This window comes from Hyaena hyaena, unplaced genomic scaffold (assembly GCF_003009895.1).
Source record: "Hyaena hyaena isolate Hyena2069 unplaced genomic scaffold, ASM300989v1 scaffold_105, whole genome shotgun sequence".
Taxonomy (NCBI): domain Eukaryota; kingdom Metazoa; phylum Chordata; class Mammalia; order Carnivora; family Hyaenidae; genus Hyaena; species Hyaena hyaena.
Genome location: NW_024080737.1, coordinates 3,451,155 through 3,460,216, shown reverse-complemented (window position 1 = coordinate 3,460,216; position 9,062 = coordinate 3,451,155).

The window sequence follows — 9,062 nt, the reverse complement described above, 5'->3', positions numbered from 1 at the left end:
ACAGAAAAGTTTTACTGCTATCTTTAATCATAATATGATATTCATTATTTAAAAAAAAAGATCCAAAGTAATCCAAAAGATAATCTTAAAAACCTCTCATATTTGAACAATAATGATCTCTAAGGAGTTCTCAAATCTAAACATGCATTATTTAATAATTCATTATAATCTCCCTATGAAGAGGTGGATAAGCCTTTTTAATAAAAACCAAAGTGTAACCCCTCATTACTATCCTACCCTAATTACAGGAAGTGTCTGAGTAAGCCATGTAGATGTCTAAATTATATAATTTTATTTTAAAAGTACAGTTTATTGCTTTCAAGGGCACACAATAATTAGAACCAGACAAAGTGTTGCCTAGTAGAATGCCTTAGGATAATTAATTTAATGAATAGGCAAGGATGTTTTCTAATTAGCAGGTCAGCTGTTTCTACATAAGTGCCTCTATAGCAGCTAAGAGAATTTAAAACTTTGCTCTTTTGAGCATTCTCTCAGCTCTCTTGCTTGTATTATTCATTTTTGTCCCTTTCTTTGCATAGCACACAGGGAAGAGTCAGCTGACCAACAGTCCCAATTATCACCTCTTACAAATTAATATGGTTTATATTACTGGAAAATTGGTGCACTAGGTTCCTCAATAAAAGCAGAAAGCCACCCCATGTCCCCCACTTAGACCTTACCTCTAATGCACACCAGCCTGCCAACCCTGGAGGTGGGGAAAAAAAAACTAATCTAAAATCCTCAGAATATATCACCTTTATCTAAAAAGCAAGTGCTTTAACACCCCTGACCAAGGTTTTCCAGCCTTTAGTCTTTGTTAACTTAGGTACTTGCAATTATTTCTTCGATCCATATAATGCTAATTTTGCATCTGCAGATCTTCTGACCTACTTAACAGCAAAGTATAAGCATCCATTTTTAACTTACTTCTGGGTAGTTGGGATCAAAAAAGTTTAACTTAGTTGATATTATATCCCAGTTTTCTGGGACAATTATATCAGGACAAGAATCAAACTAGACTATTCCCTTTGAAAACAGGACTCCCTCCCCAAGGGGTGCCTGGTGGCTCAGTTGGTTAAGTGTCCTACTTCGGCTCAGGCCATGATCTCATGGCTCATGGGTTTGAGCCCCGCATTGGGCTCTGTGCTGACTGCAGCTTAGAGCCTGGAGCGTGTTTCAGATTCTGTATCTCCCTCTCTCTCTGACCCTCCCCTGCTCATGCTGTCTCTCTCTCTCAGAAATAAATAAAACATTAAAAATTTTTAAAAAAAGGAAAAGAAAACAGGACCCCCTTGTAATAGGAGCTGGGGACCCACTGCCCAACATAAATCAAAGGTATATTCCTAACTCCCTTGTGGTCATTGAAAACCCACCTACATAAGGGGGCAAGAAGACTAGAAGAAATGAAAGTTCTTCCAGGATCTACTCATTCAATGCCCACCACCCTGGTAAAAGCTGGGATCCTCAAATGTGATATTGCCCTGAGCCCCAAGAATCTTGCATAATGTGCGTAGCTGTTCTGACAGGGTAAAACAAAGCAGAAGGTCAGCAAATATTACCATGTTCAAAATACCATGACTGGGGCTGTAGTAGATGACAATATAATGGCTGAAGCCACCTACCAAAGGATCAAGGATGCTACAGACTGTTGGAGAAACAAAACAAAAACATACAAACAATATGAATGCTAATTAAACAGTTTCTGCAGCTACAGAAGAAATCATGTCAGTTGTTGATTAAGCAAAAATGAACAGTACAGGCAGTAAGTACTAGGGAAGTTTCACAAGCAGGGTTAAGACTACTACTGGCTGAGAGGGCCATGAGCATGCAGAAGACCGGTGAAATTTCAAACAGCACAATTTCCCACACAGTGTTCAAGAAAATGGAAAATCTGTGTGAGAGCCAAATGTTGGTTCCTGAAGGGGAGGTGGTGGAGATAATGTTGGAAAGGTGGGCTGAAGTATGATTGCAAAGGCCACCCCAAAGCCAGCAAAGAACCACTCAAGGCACAGGCAATCTCTGAGGGCAGGAGAGTGATATGACCAAAGCTATGATTCAGGAGCTTAATCTCGCAGCCCCCATGTTTTGAATGAATTAAGGAAGAAAAACAAACTGTCCACAGAAGACTTCTGTGAGGTCTCCTAATTCCTTCCCTTCAAAGCCAGCCTATACACTACCTCCACATTTTCTTTACAAGAGCATTTTTCATACATCACACTCTCCCCAATTCTGTCCATGCCCTCCCTATGCCCTCACTTCTACAGGACAAAGCCCGGACTTCTCATACGGGCATACTACACGCATCACAGTCTAGTCCCAGCTGAACTTTTAAGCTCACAACTCTCCTACCACATCACACTCACAACTCTCCTATCTACATGTGATTTCTACCCCTCACATGTTTACCACTCAACACCTTCCCCAAAAACTTCTCCACATGTTAAGTGCTCATCTTCCCAGGCCTTGGATTCTACTTCCTCCAGCTGCTTTCCCATCTCACTCTGCACTGCTGGCTCCCCCACTGGTTTATCACCTTGGAGTTGATGAGGGGTTCCATTATCATCCCAGGTCTGTTTTCTCTCCCCCAATACTCCCATTTTCCAGTCTATAGAACATGGCATGCTAGCAACATTCTGAACATAGTAGACACTCAGTAAGCAATGGTGATGCTGATAATGAAGATGAAGGCAATCCACATTTAGACCACTGCAGTGATCCAAGCATACAGATAATGGGAATGAGGAGAACTAAAACGATTGTAAAACATACTGGAAAGAATGAACAGAAATAAAATACTTACTTAGACAAGAGTGATAAGGGAGACAGAATAAAAATGACTCAGACTCCAAGTCTGAGAAATCAAAGGAATGATAAACTAGTGCCTAGTTCATGGTAGGCACTCAGCAGTCATTGGGGAAAGAAAGTGAGGGAGGGAGGGAGGCAGGCTGTGCATTGCAGGGGAAAGTGCAGATTCAGACAAATTAAATGTGAATGTCTAGGGAGGCCTCAGCTGGAAATGAAGGATGGAGATTCAGAGACAGCTTAGGCTCAAGCTCTGAGTTACAAATCTGTCCAGCAAAATATTCAAAGCTTCAGACTTAAATGGTACCTCTGAAAAAGGAAAGAGAAAGAACAGAAGACCTGTTTCTGTTATAGATATGGCAACCATAGAAATCCTGACAGGTAACACAGGGATAGGAAATGGTGTTGGATAATAGAGTGCTGGAAAATCAAATGAGGGAACAGTTTGAAGAAAGGGGGTAATTAATCAAGAGTGTCACATGAAACAGACTATTCAGAGAATGAACAACCATCTCTCAGCAAATAACTCAATCGCCACCTCTTCCAAGAAACCTTCCCTGATCATGCATCAGAACGTCCTTTCCCTTCTCTGACCACACCAAAGGTGCATCTCCCTTCTACCAAACATGAGCAACAATATTTAAATTCTCTTACTTACCCTCCCCCCACCCTGGAGAGGATCTGGAAGAGGCTTCAACATATGGGTACTCACTAAATCTTTGTAAAATAAATGAACACAAAGCAAATGATACTCCTGTGTATGCTTTTCTGGAATTACTGCCTAAATCCAATTTATGAATGTGTGCCTTTAACATTAAATCACAAGTTGCCTGGGATTTATTTGTTCTAACACTCACCAACTCCAATTCAAAGCAATTCCAGAATATACAATACCTGCAAGCATTCATCCTTTGTAGCCCACATTTTAAAGAGAGGAATAAAAACAATAGAGAGGGGAAATGTTTCACAAAGTTGTTTGCAATTAAATGTAACTTAACCTAGTCTTATAAAGTTATATATTCTCATTATCTTTTACTTTCTTGTAAACAAGCCAAGTCTCTCTAGTATTTCAATTTCTCAACTTTTTGTTTTGTTGAGGGTTTTTTTAAATGCATCAAACTTCAAAGGTAATGGCCTCAAGAAGAAATCCATGATGAGAAGTAGAATTTATGTTCTTGCAGCAAGCTGTAGCTGGGAATGTTTACAGTGGTTAAACCATGAACAAAAAGCAAAAAGTGCCACTTCAAGAAAATTAAAGAATCGCAGAGTCTGAGAATATTCCACTCTCCAAGTAGAAAAACACATTAACAAGACCTTTGTAAAGCATTAACCTCACAATAAAACAGACACACACACACAGCCACTGAAGACTCCTTATGTTCTCTCTTTTATGAGCTAGTTTCGTGTTTTTTTTTTTTTAGGTCAATGCACATTCTATTTTATTTATTTATTTTATTTTATTTTTTTTTACAAATAGTTTATTGTCAAATTAGTTTCCACATAACACCCAGTGCTCATCCCCACGAGTGCCCTCCTCCATGCCCATTCCCCCTCCCCCCTACATCCATCAGTTCTCAGTTTTTGTCAGCATTCAAGAGTCTCTCATGGTTTGCCTCTCTCCCTTTCCCCCATTTTCCCCCTTCTTCCCCCCCTTGTTCCTCAGTTAAGTTCCTCCTAATCCTCCTATACTTGCAAACATATGATATTTGTCCTTCTCTGCTTGACTTATTTCTCTCAGCATAACACCCTCAAGGTCCATCCATGTTGCTACACATGGCCAGATTTCATTCTTTCTCACTGCCATGTAGTATTCCATGGTATAGATAAACCACATCTTCTTGATCCATTCATCCGTGGATGGACACTTAGGCTCTTTCCATGTTTTGGCTATTGTTGAGAGTGCTGCTATGAACATTGGGGTCCATGTGCTCCTATGCCTCAGCATTTCTATATCCCTTGGGTCAATTCCTAGCAGTACTATTGCTGGGTCATAGGGGAGTTCTATTGCTAATTTTTTGAGGAACCTCCACACTGTTTTCCAGAGGGGCTGTACCAGTTTACATTCCCACCAACAGTGTAGGAGTGTGCCCATTTCTCCACATCCTCGCCAGCATCTCATGTTCTCTGATTTGCTATGAGCTAGTTTCTTGTAATAGTAGGCTACCTTTTTTATTCTAATTTCTACCTTGGATTCCTACTCCAAATCATTACAACCTGGCTGCTCTTTCTTGGTTAAATGGCACCACCGTCCATTCAAGCCAGAAATCTGGGAGTCATCCTCAATCCCAGCTTCTCCCCCACCTCACATGTCATGATCATGTTGTCAGTTCAGCCTCTAAGCATCACTAGAACTTGCGCTCTCCTCTCCCATTTTCCCTGCCACTGCCTTAGTTCAAGTCCTCATTACTCTCGTAAGCTTCATTGCTCCAACCTATTAAACGTCCTCTTGACTCCAGATTTGGTCCCCTCAAACTCTACTTCATTTCCCTCCTTCTGCTTCTAGGGTCATCTTTCTGAAATGCAAACCCTATCTTAATCCCCAACAGAAAAATCTCCCCCCGCCCCCAAAAGAAACTCCTCCCATTTTCCTTCAGGATTAACATCACGCCAAACATGGAATGATGTTTGTACCAAACATAACTTTCAAGCTCAACTCCTGGCGCACCCCTTCACTCCATTTCATTAACCAGCAAGCTCGCCCAGCATTAGCTATGGGACTTCTTGTCCTCCCCATTCTTGCCCCACTCCTTCCCTACTTAAGTGAATTATCTTACTCATTCTTTATGATACAGATCGAAGACCATCTCCTCTGGGAATCTTGGAAGTATTCTAGATCCTCTGAACCCCATTAGCCATTGCTCTAGGACACTGCTCATCACACTGTATCACAATCAGAATCACTGAGCCTTTGTCTGTTTACCCTATGCATCTATGCAACCTTTGAGGGGGATGGTCTACATTTTCCACATCTCTGAATCGCCACCCCTACTGAAGAGCTTTAGGTTCAGTGATGCCAGAAATAAGTGATGACACAGAAGTCTGTGCATATCTCACATCATCAAGCATCATCACATTATTCTAGCGTCCTGCTTGGTTTTTCCCACAACTGGTTTTCTTTGAATTATAAGATGGTATCACACATATGTCCCAATTTCAGAGATGTCAAAGGTGAAATATTGTAGTCTATGAAGTACAGCATATTAACTTAAGTAACATGATCATGAAAACTTTACATATTTATGTAGTCATCAAACTAGAAAAGCAGTTTAGCAATTGAAGTGTTAAAAAAATAAATCAAACATTGAGATTAACACTGGGTGTTACATGGAAACCAACTTGACAATAAACTATAAAAGAAAAAAAAATAATAAACCAGACAACTCTTAAATGAAGGGAACATGTGTACTTTACCTTAATATATCATAGTATTTTTTTCCTTTGAAATGGTAACTGAGGAATTGTTTGTTCTGTATCTTAATTGTGGTAGCCTGAACACAAATCTCTATTAAAATTCAGAGAACTTTAAAATAAAACTAAAGCTATGGAAAATATTTCTAAACATCCATTAAGTACACCTGCCCTCTTAGGCCCATCCTCCCACTCTCCATCCACCGAGCCTGCGTTCCACCTTCCAGACCCCACTAGTACCCAAAGAGGACACTTATTTCTCCTTTGACACTCTCCATTTCATGAGCAGTGACTCTCAAATCTGAGATAATCTCTCTCCAGGCCCACCTGCCCCTTCTGTGTCCCAGCCTGGGACATATGTCCCAGCCATTTCTCTCCCAGATCAGTGGCTGTTCAAGCCCAGATTCTCCTCCCTCTCACCCTCTTCCCACCTCACTCCATCAACCGTCCACTTCTTATCCACCATACCCATGTGAAATCTGGGCTCTATTGGATTGGGGAGGGGGGAAAAGAGAAGAGGGTTCACCTTGTGTCCTGCTCCATTTATTTGCCAGAGTTCCCAAAGGAATCTGAGCATAATCACAGGGCAGCCTGTCTTCTCCAACCCATCAACTAAAGGCAAAGAATGGACAGATATTTCCCTTGACAGTGTTTCAGGTCATCCATCAATGAATATACATCTAACAAGTGGCAATCAACCATATCTGTATGTTTCACACATTAAGTACGTGAGTGCTAGAAAGAATTCTAGTGATAACTCCGTTTCGCTAATCAGAAAATGGAAGCACAGAAAACTACAACCTAATAAAGCTTGGGAGACAAGCATAGAAGGTGATCTTCAAAAAGGCAAACTTCTACAAAGTACACACTAATCCCAAATGGAATGTCTCATAGGTCCACTGATTTTCCATTACACAATTGATTTGCAGTCAAACCTACTGGGAAAAAAAAAATCCTTTTAGGAGTTGAGGGAGTTACGCAGGGCCTCTGCCAAAATGTGGGACTGATAAAGACCCACAGGGGAAAGAAATGTGTGCTTGAGTACATGACCTTATACATAATACCTCAGGGGAGTAAGTGGTAAAAGTATGCAATAAGTTTGGTTGTCTGGCCTACCTGCATGATGTCAAGGACATTTCAGTATTTCTTACAAAACATCAAAGTTTTCCCCATTAACCTCTAGGTAGCAAATTTGTATTCAGGACCTAAATTAAATTTCCCCATGGTGCATTCCAAGAACATGCAAATGGAAGAAGCCAAGGGGTATGAAACTGAGGTTAAGGCATTCCAGAAATCATGCGGAGCTTGCAGACAACCTGAAGCTGTTCTTTGCCACTGGTGGGACCAGAATGTGTATTATTTCATTAGCCTTTACCCCATTCTCTATTCCGTCTCTCAAGGTTCCCTTCACATTCAATTTTCTTCCTGTCAATGCAAATTCTATTTCTAACTCAGAGCCCTGTTTAACTCCCACCTACATCCCCGAAGTTGTTTGGGAAACGGTACCTATTCCCTTTCTCCCTTCTGAACACCAACTTCCACTTTCCTCAAAAGTAGAACTCAAACTTGTGCTAAATTTTTTTTGTAGGTTTTTAAAAAATTTTTATTATATAATGTTTACTGTTGAAAAATTAGAAAATACAAATAAGCCAAAATAATCACCCAGAAACATTTACATACACAACCTTCAGACACGTTTGTGTGTTTTTACAAAAACAGCAGCACTCAATCTTCATGTGATAATGCCATCATTCCATGTCAATGCTCTCTAACAAATCCATTTAATGACTGCTTTAATATTTCACTCTAAGTGTATGATACAATGTACTTAACAAAACTTCTACTCTTATAAACACGAGTAGTTTCCTATGTTAGGCTATTATAAGCAATCTCGTGATCAAAATACTTTCTTAAAAGACATTTATGTGTGTACGTGTATAATGGTTTCCTTAGGATAAATTATTAGAAATGAAACTGCTAAGCCAAAAGGCACAGGACCCACCACCATCTTTTTTAGGTCTTTTTATTCATACTGCCAATTTGTCCACCAAAAAAAGATTATTCCGTTTTACTCTTTATTTATGCATCATTCAAAAAATATTTATTTTGTGCCTACTTTGTCTAGGCACTATTGACACAATCATAACATAATAGACACAGTCCCTGCCCTCATGGAGCTTACAATCTAAAGGAAGAGGTAGATAACCACACCCCCACTATCACAAATTCTTCATTATAAGCTGAGGTAAGCTAAGATGGAAAACGTTACAGGGCTTTTCAAAGATGACAGAAATTTGAAAAGAACTTGATATAGTCTGAAGGGTCTGGAAGAGTTTCCACAGGAAGAATGGTTCTGAGCTGGTGCTAAGGTTTCCTGTTGTAAATGAGGCGAAAGCAAATCGTGGAGAATTTTGATTTAAATATTCTAGGCAGAGAAGGCAGCATGGACAAGGCCCCTGAAAAGGGAAGGACCATGACCCATTTAAAAAAATGTACTTAAGCAGCTCACTGTGGCTGAGGCACAGAGGTGGCAGAAAGAGTAAGGCAAGGGCTGGACCACACAAACCCTCCAGCAACAGCAGCAGCGGGCTTCCTCTACTCTCACCAACTGAGAAAGCCAGCATTCAATGATCTGGGCTAGAACAGTCACAGGGCAGTCAAAACCTAAAGAACTCACAACTGAACAATGACACAATAAACTCTAAATCAGAAAAAAAATGAGTGTAAATAAACAACTTGAATCAGGAATGCATTTTCAATCTGTTCAAGAACTTTCAAGCATAAAATGTCATGTATTTAAACAATATAATTAGCTAAATATGACAGTTTAGTAGTTGTCTAAAATATCTGCA